The sequence below is a fragment of the Hipposideros armiger genome, unplaced genomic scaffold, assembly GCF_001890085.2.
Source record: "Hipposideros armiger isolate ML-2016 unplaced genomic scaffold, ASM189008v1 scaffold_270, whole genome shotgun sequence".
Taxonomy (NCBI): Eukaryota; Metazoa; Chordata; class Mammalia; order Chiroptera; family Hipposideridae; genus Hipposideros; species Hipposideros armiger.
The window spans coordinates 1,202,318-1,224,342 of record NW_017731620.1 but is presented as its reverse complement, the minus strand read 5'-3'; the positions used below and the strand labels follow the sequence as shown (position 1 = coordinate 1,224,342).

Below are 22,025 nucleotides of genomic sequence, written 5' to 3'. Positions count from 1 at the left end.
GTGGCTCCAGAGCCATGTTAGCCACGACTCCATTCTGCTTCCACATCACAGAGGTTTCTACACACAGTGGGTTGTGTCATAGCAGTGCCTGGCTCCCAGCACATTACCATGGGATCTCATTCAGTCCTATCATTGTCCTTACTTCTTAATCTCTTTCTCCATTCTCGGACCACACTTACCCACCACTTGAAGAGACCCCAGATCACCTTTAACACTATTAATCAGGCACAAAATAGACACTGATAAACATTTATTAAAAACTTTAGGGCCGGCTGAGTGGCGCGATGGTTAAGAACTGGCTTGGGACGCCAGAGGGCCCCGGTTCGGATTCCACATATGAGGGCCAGTGACACTGCCCTCTGCAGCTAAGATGCTGAACAACAGCTCCACCTGGAGCTGGGCAGCCGTGAGTCACGGCGTTGGCGTAGGCTGCAGCCCCTGTGGCAGTGGGTTGCCATGGGCTACCGTATGTAGCCAGCAGCCAGTGTGAGCGGCCAGCAGCCACAGTGAGCGGCTGTCCAGAAGCCGGCCACTGATCTGCCTCGCCCGGGAAGAGCACAATGATGGTGCCAACTTGGGCCAGTGAAGCAACGTCCTCCACAACTAGACTGAAGAACAAAACGACAGCAACTTGTCTGTTCCCCTTCCCCCAATTCCCCAGCACTGTTCCCATCCCCTAATTCCCCAATAAAAATATTTAAAAAAAAAACTTTACTAAAGTTCTTAAATGCCTGGAAGAGTCATAGTTTGTTGGAAATGACATACATTTTAAAGCCAACTGTGAAAATGGTTATCCTTTTCTGCTCAAGGAATTTCAATGATGGCAGATAGAATGTATTGGCTATCTACTTCACTCCAGTTGAATTTTTTGCATGCATTATTCCTAATTCTTTAAACAATCCTATGAGGAAGGTAACATTTTCCCATTTTTGAGATGAGAAACAGAGGCTTCAAGAGGTTCAGTGAATTGCCTAAGACTGTATCATAAGAAGTAAGTGGATGATCAGTATTCCCGTTCACCAGGTTTCACCAGTTTTGAATGATTTCAGCACCTACCAGATCTGAGGTCCTCACAGGAAAATTTACAAAGCAATAAACATCCAACCATGGTCTCAAAGGAAATAAAAATCCATAAGGCATCATGTGATCCCTAAGAGAGTTTAACAAACAGAACTTTTCCATCCGAATGAGAAAAGGTGCTATACTTCTAACAATTGTGCCAAGAGGAAACCATCTCTAAAATTACCAGAGCCAGTTCACAAATCACAGGAGAAAGGAAGCATCATGACTCAGCAGTTACATCATATATGCCCAGCTTCTCCCGGAGAGAAAGCCGCCTTACCCACAGCTCCTTTCTACAAAACAAACTTTTTTAGCTCTACTCCAAAAATCAAAGCCACCCTCAAAGGATAAAGATTGGCCCATCACTGGAAATTATGACATGATTGTAATTATCTCCATTTTACCAAGGAGGAAGTGAAGACTCAGAGTTTTAGTAAATTGCTTAAGGTCATTTATTTCGTTGTCAGTGAAGCCCAGACTTAAACCTCCATCTTATGACATTAAACCCTGTGCTTTTCCTCCATTTCTAAGAGGAGCTTCATTGTCCAGCACAGGATACAAAGGGCAAGGAGAAGGAGGAAGAGAGAATGTGTCCTGGGCATGGGCAACATCATTGAAATAAGCCCATTCTGGCTTAGGTTTTGACTTTGGGGGTTACCATACTTATGTGTTTAAAAGTATTCATTTACTTCATACAGCTCATGAGATTTCATTATGTGAAGACTTGGTGGTCCTTGTCTCCAGGGAGAAAACATCATCAGGACCTGGGTAGGACATATTCCCCTGGACATTGGGGCTTAGGGGTTTCTAGAATTTCTTCTCATTTTCTCAGTCAAGCAAATGGTGGACCCCTTAGATGACAGGCCAACTGTCACAATGGCTGAGAGCTTGCCATGGGCTCCAGAGTCAGACAGACCTGAGCCCAACCCAACATCTCTGCCACCCACAGGTAAATAACTTCAGTTTCTCCCACCAGTAAAATGAGGCTAACTGGTACATTGCTCAGGGATGAGCATGAGGTCTGGATGAGCTCATGGATGCAAAGCCTTGATCACAGTGCTGGCACTGAACAAGCGCAGCTATTATCTCTGTCCCTTCCAGCTGGAAGTAGATGGTCCCAGAGGGGTCACTTCTGCCCAGCTGTAGGGAGTTAACAGGACAGAGAAGGCAAAAATTGCTCTTCCTTCCAAAGTCAGCAAGACATTACCTAAAGGGACTGACTTCAGACAGAACCACACGGGTTCCCTAAAAGAATCACGTGGATGCGGAACCGGAAAGCATCCCTGCCTCCTGCCACGTGGGTGCAGAACCCAGAAGCGTCCCTGCCTCTGCCATGGCAGCTGCTGCTGATGTTTGCTGAGGAGCACCATCACTCACGTGGAGAAAAGCAGATGAAAGAAAATACCCAGGAGCAGCTGGTTTGCCAAGCAGCCATCCAGAATCTAAGTACACTTGTTCAATAAAAATACACAAAAATACTGTTTTCCTTTGTTTTTACCATTTCTAGCACAGAAACGTTGTCTAAGAGACACATTACCATAACTACCGTCACCCTCTCTCTATGCACATAACCTGCTTCTTTCACAAAATATAATTATTCCCACTCTCCATGCTTTTAGCCGAAATTTAACTTGTAGCAATTTGAAAGGTCAAAGCTGAGATCAAACTGCCTGTGTTTTAATCTGCAAAAAATAAAAATTGCGCCAAAACTTCAAAAACAACAAGCCCTGTGGATAGACAATCTATTCATAAAACATTTCCTGTGACATATGAACTGGTCTTTGGATAGCCAGCTTTGCATCTGAGCAGCAGATGTAAGCTCTGATGAAGAACTTGCCATACTACAGTAAATGCTCATGCTGTATTGAAAAGGAACAAGCAAACAGAATAAAAATAGTGTGGGATCCAAAATGTTCCATGGTTAAAATGAAGGTTGTCTCCAGTGTGGTGGCCACAGCGATTCATTCAGTCAAATGTTGAAAATAATTGCTTTGGTATGTTTGTGTCGATTGTACTTATTTTCACTGACAAATCATATCTGCTAACTCCATCTCTGGGTACGGGGTTTGGGTTTAGGGACAAAAATTTGACCAAGAGGCATCACAAACCATCCTGAAAAAATGTACTCTGCTTTGCACAGAAACAAAACACATTCCTTTCCACATGTTTGTTCTTCACCACAAAATAATGAAGGTAAACAGTGCTGAACTGTGCTGTGCAATTCTTAATGGCATTTTAATAGTTTAAATTAGGAGCAAAAGGCCTCTCGGTATGTGGTTTTGCATAAACATTGCCCTATTGTGGTATTAATTGGGGAAGGGAGAGACAAACCAGGAGAGAGAAGTCAGACAGCAGGCCTCAGTCCCGGCTCACATGGTGAGGTGGCCAGTGTCACAGATGCCCCCCTAAGCTCCTCAGAAGCAGCAGCCAGGCCCAGAATGTCATAGTAAAGCAAATCCTGTCTGCACTCCCACATTATGCAATGACTTACAGTGTGAAGTACACGTCACACACTGTTGACAGCTTACTGGCCTGCATGCTGCAACTGCTTCACTTATGTAATATTCAGCTAGAGGAGGAGGCTTTAAACTAAGTAAGAGGCAAATGACTCTTCATTTGCCACCAAAATCCATCTTTACTAATCTCTACAAAGAAGGTGATCATAATCATGAAATTCCAAAAGACATCTATGTGGGCATGTGGGTTTACAGTTTGGTGATGTACCTGAGACCAGGGTGCACCAGTGAAGAAGGCACGTAGTCTTGGTTCTTTTAGGTAAAGTTGATAGCTCGATTTACTGTTGATCCTGAGAAGAATATACCTGCAAAAAAGGACTCCTCGTGGTTAATTGAGCTTAAATTTACAACAAGAATCTAGCAGTCATTGTATGCAGAGGTCCCACATGCACGCTGCACTTCAGGGAAAAGCCACAGACTGGGCTTCCAGCCTCCTGCACTATGCTCCTGCCACCTGAGTCGACCCTTAGAAGAGATGGGTCTTCTGAGACCCATCTTAGAGCTCCTAGGATCAAACTTCAACCAATAGAACCAAGACTTTCCCCATCCAATTGGAGCTGCATAGCTATATCCTCATTGCATCTTCACTGATCAATCAGAGCAGTTCCATTCCTTTCAGTCAAGACAGTGCTATTTGGACATATCAAACTGTGAGGATTTGGAGTCTTCATTTGCATATAAATGGACCAATCAGTGACTTGGGGTGGGTACTCTTCTCTATGTCAGTCAGCTTCACCTCTGCCTCAACAAGGCATACTTTCAGTTTCCATTGAAGACTGTGTTTCCTTGACTAGAAAGGCAACATAGGAGCTGAAACACCAAGGCCACTCACTCAGGCTACCTCACAGCTGTGTTGTTTGACTACTGAACTTTCTCTAGCCATACTCTTCTACAGCCATGATGTAACACAATTGAGCTGCCTGCACTGAATAAAGTCTCCTCACTGCACCCCAAATTGGGGACTCCTGTTAGCACTAAATTGGCGGAGATGAACTTTTATGGCCAGTACAAATTGACAAGGCATCGCAGAGCTGTAATGAGGCAGATTTCACCATTCCTGTTCTAGACCCCGAGGATACACTCATGACCAAAACAGGCAAGATCTGTGCTCTCAAGGGGTTCCCATTGAGAACCCAGGTGCCAAGCAAAACAAATCAACCAACAAAATGATATCCAATAATCACAAGTGCTATGGAAAAAGTAGAACTTGGGAACAGGAAAGAGAGTGCCTATGTGGTCAGAGAAGCCTTTCTGAGGAGGGTAGATTTAAGCTGAGACCTGAATGGCAAGTGGGGAACAGTCATGCAAAGATCTCAAGAAATAGCAAGCATTTCAGGCAGGAGGTACTGCAAGTCCAAAGGCCCTGGGTGAGTCTGTGCCATGTGCCCTTCCTTTCACCATCAAGGCAGGTCTGTGTCATGTCAGATCACACTGCAGCATTTCTTGAACAGATGGCCTAGCTCTCCGGGATAGAACATGGGCATGTTTCTAATACAGAAAATAAGCATTTTATTGAAGAAGTGAATGTGGTGCTAGGGGGACTATGATGGCACAGAATCCCAGGAGAGTAGGATAAGTGCTATTTTATAGATGCAAGAACTGGTTTTATAGACTCCCTCTAGGGCAATTAACAATAGCAACAACACATGGATTCAAAGTGGAGGTGGGGGGAGGGTCCCGAAAAGGTGTTTGACTAACACCAGATCTTAGGTTTTTAACAAATACTGAGAGATAACTTACTCTGTTGCCAAGTCGGCTGATCTGGGTCAGTCACAAGTTTTTCTCTGCCCCACAGTTCTTATGATGGCAATAATATCTGCCCTTGGAGGTAATCCACAAAGGAGAATTGGAGTGGAGAATGATCCAGTGGAGCAGCAGAAGCCAACAGAAAGACAAGCCTCTGTGTTCTACGGTAAGAAAGTTGACTTTCTCTACATCTGAAGATCTGAATAAAGAAATGATGCTCCCAAGTGTCTTCAGAATGGTATCAGAGTGTGTCTCAAGAGGCTAGGGTGAGAGACTTGAATGGATCGTTTTTTCAGAATATAATTATAAGGAAACAACTACTCATAAGAAGCATTTTCCTATTGAATAATGCAGTGAAGCTCACAGGAATTAACAGAGATATCTGGATATCCTTTCCAAGCCTGTTGGGGATATTCTTCTCTTTGGAAGGACAGTGGCATTGTAAAGTCTGGTATACATCTTATTCAAATGAGTCTCTTGAATAGCAACTACCTTTATAATAACAACCCAGGTTTGATGATATCAGAAACTGCTCATCTTTTGGGGAACTGGCTCTGGGTAACAGCAACCAAAAAAATGCATTTTTTATGACAAAAATATATAAACTTCCTCCTCACTTCTGTCTTGAAATCTTTTGTTTTTCCTAATTCATCAAATATAATGTAGAAAAGTCTGACTTTCTAGATGAAAAGAATTAGGTGTTTTGATTTATATGATTGCTCTAACTGCATTACCCATGTGGGAAATTGTTGGTTAAATCAACATGATTGAATTGATATCCAAGGGTTTCCTCACTGTAATCCTATTTGATCTGAAGAGCGAATTTGATAAGGAATCCACAGAAAACAAAGTAGAGACATTCTTCACCAAAACAGAATAGATCGGAAAGTGCCTGCCTGGAGATCAGCAACAAGCGGACCATCACCTTTACGGGATCTCCGCGTAGTCCAGAGTCACCTGTAAGCCAAAAGGATTCTCCACACAGCAGATCTTGCTCCAGTGTCAGTAGTAGAAGCTACTCTCCAGAAAGAAGCAAAACTTACTCTTTCCACCAGTCTCAACACAGAAGTAAAGAGAGACCTGTTCAGTCTTTGAAAACATCAAGAGACACTTCAGCCTCAAGTTCTTCAGCAATTTCTTCATCAAAGGTGTTAGAGAAACCCAGTAGGCTAACTGAAAAGGAGCTTGCTGAGGCTGCAAGCAAGTGGGCTGCTGAAAAGCTAGAGAAGGCAGATGAAAGTAATTTACTTGAAATTTCTGAGTATGAGGCAGGACCCACGGCACCATTGTTCATTGACCAGACAGAAGAACCTGAGTCAAATGCAACAGATGGCATAGAATTATTTGAAGACAGTCAGCTAAACAGTCGCTCTAAAGTAATAGCATCGAAAACCCAAGATATTGAACAGGTTTACCGACAAGACTGAAACTTTCGGGATGGTTGTGAAAATGCTGCTTGAAAAAGATCCTTTAGTAGAAAAGTCTATACAGTTTGCATTAAGACAGAATTTACATGAACTAGAGAAGTGGCGTGTTGAAAACTCAAGCATTTCATTGCAGAGTATGACACCTCTAATCAAGATTTTGGAGAGCCTTTTTAGAAGATTACTTGCTCAGGCAAAGTAATCTAGATTTCTTTTTCCCTGGATATATATATGGAGTTTTTGTGATAAAGAGAAATACCTTATGATAGTTGACCACCTTTCCAATATCAAATAAACATCTAAAATAGTCTTAAGCTATTTTAATTAGAATTATCTACATATAAAGCCTACTAATCCATAATTTTTACTCCCCCTAAAATGATGGGTAAATTAATTTTTCAAGTCCTAGAGAACAGCTTTCTGTACTTATATTCTGTAGTATTCCATAATATGCAACCATTTGTATGGTCACACTAGTGTAATTTTTAGAGATCATTCCTATTAATCACTTATAGTCTTTTTTGCATTTCATAGTGATACCATGTCAAAATGTTAGAAGACTGACTTGTTTATAGTCTTTTTGCATTTCATAGTCAGTGATACCATGTCAAAATGTTAGAATACTAAGTTTTTATTTTATTGACTTGCTGCTCGCTTATCTTAGAATTTTTAACTTTTAATATGTTTAAGTATAAGATCCAAATAACCTGCATACTTTGGTATCCTTAGGGAATATTTGCTTTGAGTATAATTCTCATTGTGGTAACATAGAGCACTTAAAGCTCTAAAAGACACTTTACAATAAATTTCTGTTTTCCATGGAAGTGAATTTAATGTCTTCTGTTAAAATAATCCTGAAGTTCCTGACTACTCTGACTGATGTGTGAGTCTTAAATCATATCATATGAAAAACAAGGGGCAATTTGAGCTGAGAGATGAGGGTTATTTTAAAATAGCTAATCAATAGAGAAAAATTTAGAATATGACTTAGTGGAGTTCCATTTTTTCCATAGGCCTATCTATAGTCCCCATCTCAAGAAAGAAGGTGATGGATAACATATCCATGACTAAACCATTTACAGATAATGCCTTTGTTAATCTCTGTTTGTATTCTAACAAATTCAAGTTCTGTTGCCCTTTTCAGGAGTTCTTAGCCCTTCAAAAGTGTTCTTAGAAAAACAAAGCAGAGTAGGTAGTAAGCCTAACACAACTACCCTTAACCAAGCTGTCTATGTAAGTAGTCAGTCCTTCATGAGCAAACCATCCAAATGACAGGTTAGTTAAGAATCTAACTGGGACAATTAGGATATTCCACTCATTTCCTGATCACTTCCAGCTGCGCAGTGGCATTTAGCCAAAATATGTAATTTTGTGGCATTAGTTAGGAAACCTTAAAAATCATATTTGTTATTACTACCCAATGTCATTATACTCCCATCCTCTTTCCATTTCCACTCTCTTCTTATTCGAATTCTAGCATTATTTTTAGTGGCCTCTATTGATACTATCTAAATAGCTACCCCAGAATAGATAAAATTTTTATCAAAAGTGGAAATATCAGTATAAATAATTTTAGCAGATCTTATAATGGGTGCCTCAAAATACACATTATGCCATTCCAGAAATTTAAAAACGAATTAAAGGCAAAATTATTTATTTAAGCTTCCTATATGAGCCCACCTTGAATTTTTATTTTTGCCATTTAGATGTTATATATAAGTTAAAACTAAACCCCATGTATTATCTCTGGTATTCTTCCCTAATATGAACAACAATTTTGTTTGTGACAACCACTTTAGAATGACTAAGAAAGTACTGATCTTGTTTCTCCCCTGCTCCAATGTTTTTCTTCTCCTTAAATGTTCTAAATCCAGTTTTCATTTTCTTTAGTCAAGATGTCACAAGTTTAAAAATAAAATTTGAGAAACTACCATGGAGGCAAAGAAGTTGTTCACTTTGTTAATTCATTAACTTTGTTAATTCATAATTCATTGTAATTCATTAAACTATAGAAGTTTAAATCACATATGCATTTAAATGTAGGCTCAACAGATAATTTTTGTTTTCCCCTTCCCCCAAACTATATTCAGCATTTAAAGTTGTTTATAGCTTGCCATCAGCATTATTCTGGTAGGCTTATCAGTGTTAAATCTGTCTGTTTTTTGGGGGTTTTTTTTTGGGGGGGGTTGTTTTTTAAGTCTAATTTTAGGCTAGATTAATTCAGGTGTGTACCAGAGTGTGCATTTTGCAAAATGGTCTTGATTTTAAAAATTTGTTTGTAAATTATCTGTTGTTTTTGAGTATGCCCAATTGATATAATAAAATTTCCATTGTCTTATCTTTATAAGATAAGCCTTGATGATCACTAGGAAAAGCAGGTATTGTGAAGTTTTTTGTGAACTTTAAAAGGGCAAAATAAAGCAAACAGGTTTAAATAATTAAAAAAAAAACAGAACAGATTAGCTTTTGTACTAGAAAATTTTGTCTTGGAGTTCATAAATTACCTGTTGACTATGCATGTAACTGTACAATACCCTTCTGTGGAATGGGTGTTCCAGAGTATCAGCTATGATGAGATTTTTTATGATTCAATCATCTTGCAAATGCATTACAAACTGCAAAACTAAATTTCTACTAAAGTTGTATATACACTAGCACAATTGTTTTAAAAAATAAAAAATGTAGTAGTTAAATAGTACCTAAAAATGCCAAACAACTAACCAAGCTAATTTTTGCTCCACTAAGTTGACCAGTAGCTTCAGCAAATGGGCTGAGTTAACCAGTTGATAAGAATTAAGTAGATATAGTCTGCAACAAATCACACAAGTATATAATCAGAATTAGAGTACCCTAATCAGCTCTCTTTTCAACTATAATAGCAATAAATTTTGGTACTCATGGGTAAGAAAATAATGAATTGTTAGAATAGTAAATATTCAATAAATATTTGTTGAAACATAATAAATAAAAATAAATTGAGGATGTTTGGTCAAGATAGCAGAGTAGGTAAATGCCATGCTTGTCTCTTCTCATGGCCACATTAAAATTACAAATAAACTATAGAATAATCAACATTGAGAGTCACCTAAAGTCTAACTGAACAGAAGCCATATAATTAAGGCTGTACAGCAGAAGCCACACCAAGACTGATAGAAGGGGAAAAGACATGAAGCAGGCTGGTCCCCATACCCATGTGTGGTAGTTAAAAATCAGGAAGGATATCTTGGCTGCAGAGGTCCCCTTGAGGAGCTAGGGGTCCCAGCCCCACACCAGGCTCCCCAGCCCAGGGTTCCAGTGACAGGAAAAGGAGTCCCCTTAACTTCTGGCTGTGAAAACCAGCAGAAATTGAGGTCAACTGAGATGGAGGGCAGTTGGAGTCCTAGGAGTATCTCTTAAAGGGTCCATGCATGGACTTACTCACTGACAGACTCACTCACTCTGAGCTCCAGCACAGGGGCAGCAGCTCAAAAGACACCAGGGACATATGGAGAGGAACTGATTGTCTGACTTCAAAAGGAGGGCTGGAGGGGCAGCTTTCTCCTGGATGCAAGAGCTGGTGGGAAGCCATCGTTCCTTTCTTGAGCCCTCCACCTTCACACTGTGCAGACGTATGCAGCTGCCATATCTGAGTTTCCATCAACCCGGCTAACACTTTTTGCCTCATCCTGGTGATTCCCTGAGACCCTGCGCAACTTGCAGGCCCACCGAAGCCACTTCCAGTGTTTTTTTCCATACAAATAGCCTGTCTTAGCTCATGTTGTGGACCTTCCTAAAACTTCTTAACAGTTTACAAACCCCAAACAAGCAGCATCTGTCCTGGGCATGCTCTACACCTCTTGCTAACCAATCCCAAGCCTGGTATTGGCAATAGCCAGCCTCATTTTACAGCTTAGCCTCTCCCAGGGACCTCCAAGCCCAGCACGGTGGTGGCCATCTGCAGATTACTTTCTCACACATTCCAGGTGTCCCCAGGCAGGGCACAAGCTCCCGCTGAATTTGGCCTGTGGCAGGGTCTTTCCCAGGAGTTCCCAGGGCTGGCATGCATGTTGACCTTGGACCACACCAGAGCACCACCCAGCTGCCTCCAAGGAAGACATACCCAAAGGGCAGACTGGGAAGGCACCAGAGTACCCAGTAAAGTGAATATTGCTCTGTATGGTCAGCCCCTGCATAATAGCTCCTCCACTTAGTCAAAGTCAGTCCTCATAACCAATCAGCCTGAGAGCCAATTCCTCCCATTGATGTGCAAACAGCAGCCAAGGCTCAATTACAACAGGAGGTCACAAACTACCCACTCAGGTGACATATCAGGAGCACCCGGCTCAGGTGATCAGGGAGACTGCAGACTGCACCACCAGAGACAGTGGCCAGGAAAACTGGGCCCCACAGGACACCTACTACATAAGGCCACTCTACTAAGACCGGGAGAAATATCAGCCTTACCTAATACATAGAAACAAACACAGGGAGGCAGCAAAAATGGGGAGACAAAGAAACATGTCCCAAATGAAAGACCAAAACAAAGCCTAAGCAAAAGAACTAAGCAAAATAGAAACAAGCAATCTGTCAGATGCAGAGTTCAAAACACTGGTTATAAGGATGCTCAATGTTCTCAGTGGGAACTTCAACAAAGAAATAAGAAACATAAAAATGGAGATAAAAAACATACAAAAGAACCAGTCAGAAACAAAGACTACAATAACTTAAATGAAGGATACATTACAGGGAATTAATAGATTAGATGAAGCAGAGGACTAAATCAGCAATTTGGAAAAAAAGGTAGCAGAAAACACCCCATCAGAACAGCAAAAAGAAAAAAGAATATTAAAAAATGAGGAGAGTATAAGGGGCCTCTGGGACAACATCAAACATACCAACATTTGAGTATCAGAAGGAGAAAAGAGATCAGGATTTGAAAAACTATTTGAAGAAATAATGATGGAAAACTTCCCTAAGAGTCTCAAACAAGACAAACCCAAAGAGGCCCACACCAAGACACATTGTAATTAAAATACCAAAGGTTAAAGGCACAAACAAACAAACAAAAAAATCTTAAAAGCAACAAGAAAAAAGCTGTTAGTTACCTACAAAGGAGCTCCAGTAAGACTATCAATCGATTTCTCAACAGAAACTTTGCAGGCCAGAACAGATCGGCATGAAATAGTCAGTGATAAAAAGTAAGATTACTCTACTCAGCAAAGCTATCATTTAGAATTGAAGCACAAATAAAGAACTTCCCAGATAAGAAAAAGCTAAAGGAGTTCATCACCACCAAACCAGTATTACAAAGAATCTTACAGAGACTTCTTTAAGACAAAATAAATAAATAAATACATAAATAAGATGAATAACAAAATGGCAATAACTACATACCTACCAACAATTACTTTCAATGTAAATGAATGAAATGCTCCAATCAAAAGATAAGGGGGCTTAATGGATAAGAAAACAGACTTAAAGTAAATAATGGAAAAAATATTTCGTGAAAATGGAAACAAACAAACAAACAAACAAACAAACAAACAAAAAGCTGGAGTAGCAACACTTATACCAGACAAAATAGACTTTAAAACAAAGACTATAACAAGAGACAAAGAAGGGCCCAGTAATCCCACTTGTTGGTATTTATCTAAAGAAACCCAAAACACTACTTCAAAGAGACATGCACATCCTTATGTTCATTGCTGCATTATTTACAATAGCCAAGATATGGAGGAAGCCTTGGGTGTTCATCAATGGATGAATGGATGAATGGATAAAGAAGAGGTGGTACATATATACAATGGAATACTACCCAGCCATAAAAAAGAATGAAATCTTGCCATCTGCAACAACAAGGATAGACCTAAAGGGAATTGTGCTGAGTGGAGTGTCAGACAGAGAAAGACAAATATCATGTGATTTTACTTATATGTGAAATCTAAAGAACAAAATACATGAACAATGAAACAGAAACAAACTCATAGATACAGTGAATACTTGAGAGTTGTCAGATGGGAACGGTGTTGGGAGTTGGGTGAAAAAGGGTAAAGGATTAAAAAGTACCAATTGGTAGGTACAAAATAGTCATGAGGATGTAAAGTATAGCATAAGGAATATAGTCAATATTTTTAAAACTATGTATGGTGTCAGATGAGTACTAGATTTATCAGGGTGATAACCTCATACGTTATATAAATGTCTAATCACTATGTTGTACACCTGAAATGAATATAATATTGTATGTCAACTGTAATCAAAAAATTTAAAAATTTAAAAAAATAATTTAAAAATAAGTATATACACTAATATTTCTGTAACTGTTAGAACAGTAGCTTATATCCTGACACCTCACAGATTATAAAAATAAGGTGAAAATAAAGAAGTAACTGAGCAGTAAAGAATGAAAAGTGGCAACACGCAACCAAGACCCCTTATTTTGAGGCTTACAGTTGTTCTGGTTGATGACCAAATTAGCACCTAGATCTTAACTCCTGAACACCATAAATGGAATCATGACTCCTTGGAAAAATGGCTGATCCCAGGACAGGGAAAGAAAAGTAAAAGATGAGCTTGGACCATCTTATGGTGCCAAAAAATAAGAAATGCTCAAAAAATTACAGGGATGTGTCAAAATGACACAGGAACCAATTAGCCAAATCTGGGAAATTTTCAGTGATAAAATAATGATAGTAATAGATTATTGCCCATAGAATAAAATAGAAATCCATATGAATATAAAGAAATACTTGATTAAAAAAATAAATGAGAAAGAAGGGAAACTCCCTTCTTGCAGTAGAATTCTAATTAATAAATGTAGAAAAAAATGATGGAAATAGAGAATTACCATTTGACAAATACCATAGTAATAATTGTTCCAGACAAGAATTATCAATGGATGCTAAAAATTAATGGGCACAGTATGAGAAACAAAATACTTACAAGATCTCAGAGTATCTGCCCATAAAATACTATGGGGAAAATAGTAACTTTCAAATGGAGAAATTTGCCAGACACCACCTTAACCAAGTTATTCAAATTAATATCCCAAGCTATGGAAGAAATCAATCTCATGCACCTCCTGATATGCTGCACAAGAAGGACACAGTATCACTTCTGTGGCATTCTTGTCAAAAACGCATAACGTGAACTTAATCATCATGAAACCTGGACAGATTCAATTAAGGGACATTCCACAAAATAACCAGCCCTTCAGAAATGTCAAGGCCGTAGGAGACAAAGACTGAGGAGGAAGCTTTCACAAATTACAGAAAGTTAGGAGACTTAACAACTAAATGCAATATGTTATACTGGACCAGAAAAGGGACATCAGATGGATTATTGGGAAATGTGACTAGATCTCTATATTATACAACAGTATTGCATCAGTGTTAATTTTCTGGATTTTGTAATTTTACTGTGGCTATGTGAAATGTTAACATTTGGTGAGTATGGGTGAAGGGAATGAAAAAGTGCTTTGTACTATTCTTACAACATTTTATAAAACTGAAATTATTTCAAAATTAAGCATTAAAAACTAAAGAAAATGTTTATAATGGTTCTGGTTGGTGTTGTGGTTGGAGTCGGCAAAGAGGGGGCAGCCAGCTTTGTAGAGACCAAACTGTGTGGTCTGTCAGAGAGCTAAGAAGTCATCCATCAACAGGAGGCAGCAGTGACCTGAAAGTGCCAGGGCAAGATAAAGCCTAAACCCTGCATTAACCTATTAACATTAACCCCTACCTTTGGACACACAGATGCTTCCGACCCCATACTGTTTCCAACTCTTCTCAAAATGGAAAACAAACTTCTTAAGGGGGCTTTGGACAACTTACTTAACCTCTTCATTCTTCATCTATAAAATGAGGCCATGATAGCAGTTAAGTCATAGGGCTGTTGTGAAGATTGTACGAAATCACGTGAAAAGTACTTAGCATGCTGACACAGAGAAAGCTCTTGATAAATGCTGGCTGCTTGAACCCTCATCTTCTTCATCTTCTTCATCATCTTCATTATTATTTTTTGGCTTATGAAGCCATACAAACTGCCTCACTGGAGCCTGGTGCCATGGGAGTGGGCGCCCTGCCCAACATGGTCACCACTGTAACCCCTGCACGTCACACAGTCCCTCTACAGAGCCAGCACTCAATAAGCATGCTATTGAAATGGAAGAAAGAAACATCTGGCCCCAGCTTACCTCTTGAATTATTTTGAACAGAAATGTAGCTGCTATAACAGAGACCCAAATTACCAGTAACTTAAATAAGACAGAAGTTTTTATTTTTCTTTCACATAACCATCTGAGCATGAGCAGGCCATGACTATCCAATGTCTCCAGTAACAGGACCCAGATCCTCTCTTGGGGCAGGGCCATCTCCAGAGTGTTCATGAACTCATCCACATTCCAACCCACAGGAAGCAGGAAAGGCAAGGAGGAAGGACACACTCTTTCAGGGCACTGCCAAGAGTATGTGTATATCACTTCTTTTTCCTTCTCATTGATCACTACTAGTTGCAAGGAAGGCTGGGAAATGTAGTCTTTATTATGGGCAGCCATGTGCCTCGTTAAACTTTGGTGGTTCTATTACTATAGATGAAAAGGATAACCCTGCTGGGAAGCGACCAGTAGTCCTACCAATCTCTCCAGCCTCATCATTCACATTCTATACACCAGTCCTTCTGCACTTCTCCAGGCCTTTGCACCCACTGCTGCGTCTGCCTGGTGCCCTAACATCATCTCCACCCCACACCTTTAGGGGATTTCTAGCTCACATTTAAGACCCCTGGAGAGACATCACTCCCTGTTTAAAGCCTTCTTGAGCACCCCACCACCACCCCATAGGAATTAGCTCCCTCCATGCAAGGCCCCCTCTTTCACTGAACATATGCTACAGTGTCACTTGTCACACTGCCTCTGAACCATTTATTAGTCTGTCTTTCCTACTACAATGTGCACTCCAAGAGGGCAGAGAATACGTGTCTGTGTCCCTTGAACATGACAGCTCTTTAAATTTCTGCTGAATTATTAAGTATATACTTTTGAGACCCTGTATTGAATTTCCAAGCTACTGTTGCTTTGTCCAGTGGAAGAATATTCTTAATATAAATATGACCACCTTACCATGGACCCTGGCAGGTGGTAGAGAAGGTACCAGTAAAATCAGACTTACTGCTTATGAGAGAAAGGAATACAGATGCTATGGGCCCCACAGAACCCTGGGAATGCTTGTCCAGCGCTTGACTTACGTTTACATCTGCCTGAGCTGAAGGACAACAGAGACCCATCAACAACGCCCCTCTCACTGAAATCAGCCAAACTGGGGTCTGAATCTGGATTCAGGACAGCACATGCTCACCTCCTGGGCAAGGAGGGCTGCTGTGGCAACATCAGGATGCTACTGGTTGAAGTCACAGCACAGATGGCTTATGAACATGAAAAGCTTGTTTAATGTTAAAAGCCCTTCTTTTTATTTTTTTTCCACATTAATTCCTTCAGTGCCCTGTGAGCTGGAGGCAAAACTATGAGCCAAGGAGAAAGGGCATTTCAATCATTTCCGTGAGTTCCAAATCAGAGTCTTACATGTATGTTTGTAGATTCAGGGTTTGTTTTTGTTTCTTTGAGGAAGGAGAATGAATGATATGGTTTTAAGCTGTTTTGTTTGCCCAAGTCTCAACAAAAGGTAACAGAGAAAAACATCAAGCTCAGATGGAAGAATAAAGAGAAGTCACCATTTGCTCAGTGTGTTCCACTGAATGAAACCTAACTGTAAACATAATCCTAACTCTCACTTTATTACTGGGTTAGAACCCCTATATCCCTCTCCTTTCCTCACTTATTGCCATACCACTTTCCTCACTTCCAAATCAGAGTTTTAAACATAAGTTTGGGGAGTCAGGGTTTGCTTGTTTGAGGAACAAAGAATTCTTTCAATATTATACCATCAAGCACTCTGTTTGGCTATAGTAGGTTTCATCTCACTTAATGTTCTTGCCAACTATCTCAACTCAGTTTTAAAAAAGTAGAAGAAAAAGAAAAACAGGGTTCAAAATAGTTCCCAGCTGGTAAAAGACAGTGTCTTCTCATTAGAGACCACGATCTGGAAAAAGAAGCCAAAGATACAATATTCTCTCTGTCTACTCAGAGAAAGTTAAGAAGAACCCAAGAACTCTTTCATGCAGAAGTTAATGAGCCCATAGATCATTCTGGATCATTGGCCTATCCTAGTCTACGATGTCACCAGCTGATAATACCAATTTTCATCGAAGACTCCCTGACTTTTGCCTCTGGCTCAGTGTTGAACAGACTAGAGTCTGTTTGTGTGTATTTTCTAGAAAACCAAATCTGTGCTCTGCAGCTGTCTCCTTTGTGAGTGAACACAACTATGACGTGAAATAGTAATAGTTGTCACCCACACAATGTCTTTATCCTATTTTTAAGTACATAACACTGTGGAAGATGACAGGTTTGGGATTTTTTTTTTCAACGTACTCTGAACATCACAGGATATCTTCATAAAGCCTTGATGACCCAATCTCTAAAAAACTAATATCCATGTGTGACAAAGTTTTAAATGTGCATCTTTATTAACAATGAGGTCACCGAGGTACCCTGCTTGCAATTTTGATGAAGAAAACACATAAATAAGTCTCCCTAAATCATCCTATGTCAATTAATTCTGAATGATACCAAAACAGAAATAAGTACTTTCTTCCTGTACCCGGATAGGACATTTCCATTAAAACTGTTCATTTGGACGATTATAAGAATGATCCAAGATGGCAGAGTAGATAAATGCTGTGCTTGCCTCATCCCATGAACACATCAAAATTACATCTAAATTATAGAACAATTGACCTGGAGAACCATCTGAAGTCTGGTTGAACAGAAGTTTTATAACTAAGGATATAAGGAAGAAACCACGTCAAGACTGGTAGGAGAGGCGGAGACGAGAAACAGGCTGGCCCCAAATCTTCATGTCATGGTTGAAAATTGGGAGGGATACATTGGCCACAGAGGTTCCTCCCAGAGGAACAAGGGACCCCATCCCCACATGAGGCTCCCTAGCCCAGAGTAGTGGTTCCAGGATGTGGTTCGCATCTGGCTGTGAAAAACAGTGGGGATTATGACCATTTGGGTGGGGTGGAAGGCTGCAGGAAACCCAGATGTCCTATTAAACAGCCCACACACAGACTCACTCACTCGCAGACACTCACCCTGGGCTCTGGCAGAAGGACAGTGACTCAGGAGGACCTTTGAGACATATGGGGACAAACTGAGGTGTGAGGCTTCAGCTGAGTGCTGGAAGATAGTAACCATTTTTCCTGTGTGGGGTTCTTCTCTGGCAGCCACTAGGTGAGTGCCATCTTTCCTGTGTGGAGCCCACCCCCACAGGCCAAATCTGAATCTGATTGGTCTGTTAAGCTCTGCTGCTCCACCCTGCTGACTCAGCTGGGACCCCATCACACCCAACCCTATACCGCACAAGGCTTTATTGGTGGCTGAAACTTATGGGAGCTGTCAGGTGGCAGCGGCCTTCACAGTGTCTTGGAGAGCTACCCCAGACCTGGTACCCCAGGCCTGCTTTCACAGCATGGCCTCTCTCACACACTTCCAGGTCCAGCACAGGCAACAACCAATCCTGGATTGCTGTGTAGCTTCTACCAGGCAGTCCCCAACAAATCACAGGCAGTAGCTGACCTGGGTCTGCACTGAAGCCCCTTCCAAAAAGCCCCAGAACCAATGTACTTGTAGGTTGGCTACAGACCACAGCAGAGCACCACCCAATTAGCCCCACAAGTGCCACCGACAGAGGGTGATCTCAACAGGCACCAGAACCCAATGGAGTGATCCCACTCCATGTGGTAAGCACACACACACACACACACACACACACACACACACACACACACTGCACAGTAGCCCATAAGCTGTGGACATGGCCAAACCACACTGCCAGTCAGCCTAAAGGTCAATCCCACCCAATGATGTGACAATTGCAATCAAGCCTCAACTATAACAGGAGGGCACACACAACCCACAAAAGGGACATTCCTGGAGCACCTGGTGCAGGTGACCAGGAAGACTGCACCACTGGGCCCCACAGGGCACCTACTACATGAAGACATCTGGCAAGACAGAGAGACATAGTAGATCCACCTAATACATAGAAACAAATACAGAGAGACAGCCAAAAGGAGGAAACAAAGAAATATGTCCCAAATGAAAGAACAGGAGAAAACTCCAGAAAAAGAATGAAATGAAATTGAGGCAAGCAACCTACCAGAAGCAGAGTTCAAAACACTGGCTATAAGGATGCTCAAGGAACTTAATAAGGACTTCAACAAAGATATAGCAAGTACAAAAAAGGACATAGAAACCAGAAACAGAACCAGTCAGAGTTGAAGAATACAATACCTGAAATGAATGCACTAGAAAAAATGACCAGTAACCTAGATGAAGTAGAGGATCAAATCAACAATTTGGAAGACAAGGTAGCAGGAAAAAAAAAGACCCAGTTAGAACAGCAAAAAGAAAAAAGAATTAAAAAAAAATGAGGATAGCTTAAGAGACTTCTGGGACATCAACCATAACAAGATTTGCATCATAGGGGTACCAGAGGGAGAAGAGAGAAATCAAGTGATTGAGAATCTATTTGAAAAAAAATGACTGAAAACTTTCCTAACTTGGCAAAGGAAATAGATATACAAGCCCAGAAAGCACAGAGAGTCCCAAACAAGATGAACCCAACAGGCCCACACCAAGACACATCGTAATTAAAATGCCAAAGGTTAAAGACAAAGAGAGAATCCTAAAAGCAGCAAGAAAAAGGCAACTTGTAACTTACAAGGGAGCTCCCATCAGACTGTCAGCTGATTTCTCAACAGAAACTTTGCAGGCCAGAAGGGATTGGCAGGAAATAGTCAAAGTGATGAAAAGCAAGGACCTACAACCAAGGGTACTATACCCAGCAAGGCTATCATTTAAAATCAAAGGACAGATAAAGAGCTTTCCAGACAAGAAAAAGCTAAATGAGTTAATCACCACCAAACCACCAGTATTAAAAGGAATCTTAGAGAGAGTTCTATAAGAGTAATATATATATATATATATATATATGAATAATAAAATGGCAATAATTACATATCTATCAATGATTTGTTTCAATGTAAATGGATTAAATGCTCTGATCAAAAACATAGGGTGGCTGAATAGATAGCAAAACAAAACAAAACCCTTACATATGCTGCCTACAAGAGACTTACTTCTGATTGAAAGACACACACAGACTGTAAGAAATTGAATAAGTTATTTCATGAAAATGGAAATGGAGAAAAAAAAGCTGGAGTAGCAATACTTATACCAGACAAAATAGACTTTAAATCAAAGGCTATAACAAGAGACAAAGAAGGACCCAGTAATCCTACTTCTGGGTATTTATCTGAAAATAAAAACAAAATGCTACTTCAAGGGGATGTGTGCATCCATATGTTCACTGCAACATTGTTTACAATGGCCAAGATGTGGAAGCAGCCTTGGTGTCCATCAATGGATGTATGGATAAAGAGGTGATAGTACATACATACAATGGAATATTGCTCCTTCATGGAATGGATTGGGTTCTTGCCATCTATGGTGGCATGGATGGACCTGGAGGGTTTTGTGCTGAGTGGAGTATGTCAGACAGAGAAGACAGATGCAATGTGATTTCACGTATATGTGGAATCTAAAGAACAAAATAAACAAACAAACAAAACAGAAACATACTCACAGGTACATAGAACATGCTGATGGTTTCCAAATGGGAAGGGGTTGCAGGGCTGGATGAAGAAAGAAGAGATTAAAAAGTACAAATTGGCTGTTACAAAGTAGTCATGGGGATGTAGGGTATAGCACAAGGAATATAGTCAATAATATTGTAATAACTATGTATGGTGTCAGATGGGTACTAGATTTATCAGGATGATAGCTGGGAGATGGGAGTGGAGTTGGGAGACAGGGTGGAAAAGGTGAAGGGATTAAGAAGTACAAATTTGTAATTACAAAATAGTCATGTGAATGTAAAGTAAAGCATAGGGAATATAGTCAATAATATGGTAATAACTATGCATGGGTAATATGGGAAATAACTAGTACCCAGGTGGGTACTAATCAGGGGGATCACTTCTTAAATTATATAAATGTCTAACCATTATGCTGTACACCTGAAATTAACACAAATTAATATTGAATCTTAACTGTAATTGAAAAATTAAAAAGAGGGGAAAGGTGAAGGGGAAAAGAGGTCCAAATTTCCAGGTATAAAACAAAGAAGTCATGGGGATATAATGTACAGCATGGAGAATATAGTCAATAATATTATGATAGCGTGGTACGGTGTCAGATTGTTGCTGGATTTATGGTGATCACTTCTTTAGTTATATAAATGTTGAGCAACTATGATGTACACCTGAAACTGATATAATGTTGTACAGTAGCTATATTTTTTAATAAAAATCTTTAAAAACAACTGTGCATTTGATTCAAAATATGGATGATATGTGATGGTGATTCAAATCTGAAATTAGATCCCAATTGAGCCTCTAGATTACAAAACTTGAAGTTTTCTTTAAAAAAAAACACTGAAAAAGTGATAAACAAAGATCCTTCAGTATGACCCACATGTGAGGAAGGGGTTGTGTGATGTTTTCCTCCTCTTGGCAAATAATCAAGCCTAGTCGAGGTTTTTAACTTGACAGAAAGTAACCATGTCAGTCTAAAATGAGAACAGCTACAAACTCTTTAACTGGGAAAGGAGTTTTATTGTGAGAGCTTGGGCTCTGGGTTGAAACTGCTGTTTCTACCTATTCATTACTAACTGTGTGGCCTTGGGCAATTACTTTATCTGTTTGAGCTTCATCTGTAAACAGGGATATGAGTGGTAGCTACCTTAGAGGGTCACTGTATGAATTAAATATATGCCCAGAACAGTGGCTGGAAGAGTACAATCAATCAGGGTCGGATAATTATCATCCTCTGGAGCTCAAAGGAAGGGACATTTTTTCTACCCATTCATTGCAAATACAAAGTTGCTTTTGAAAACTGCTTTTTACCAGTTCGGTAAATCTAAAAGGGCTGCTACTTGTCCTGGAAGAAGGAGGCATTGTCTGCACGAATTGGCTGTCAGGTGCACTCATACCCTAACCTGTTAGGTTTGGTACCATCTGTCAGGTGCGCTCATGCCCTAACCTGCTAGGTTCAGTACCATCTGTCAGGTGCACTCACACCCAACCTGTTAGGTTCAGTGCCATCTGTCAGGTGCAC

General features: G+C 40.2%; 1 pseudogene; it reads left to right on the top strand.

Moving 5' to 3' along the window:
- The first annotated feature begins 2,324 nt into the window (after nt 1-2,324).
- Nucleotides 2,325-6,946, top strand: LOC109390461 (periphilin-1 pseudogene; annotated as a pseudogene).
- Nucleotides 6,947-22,025: the final 15,079 nt, after the last annotated feature.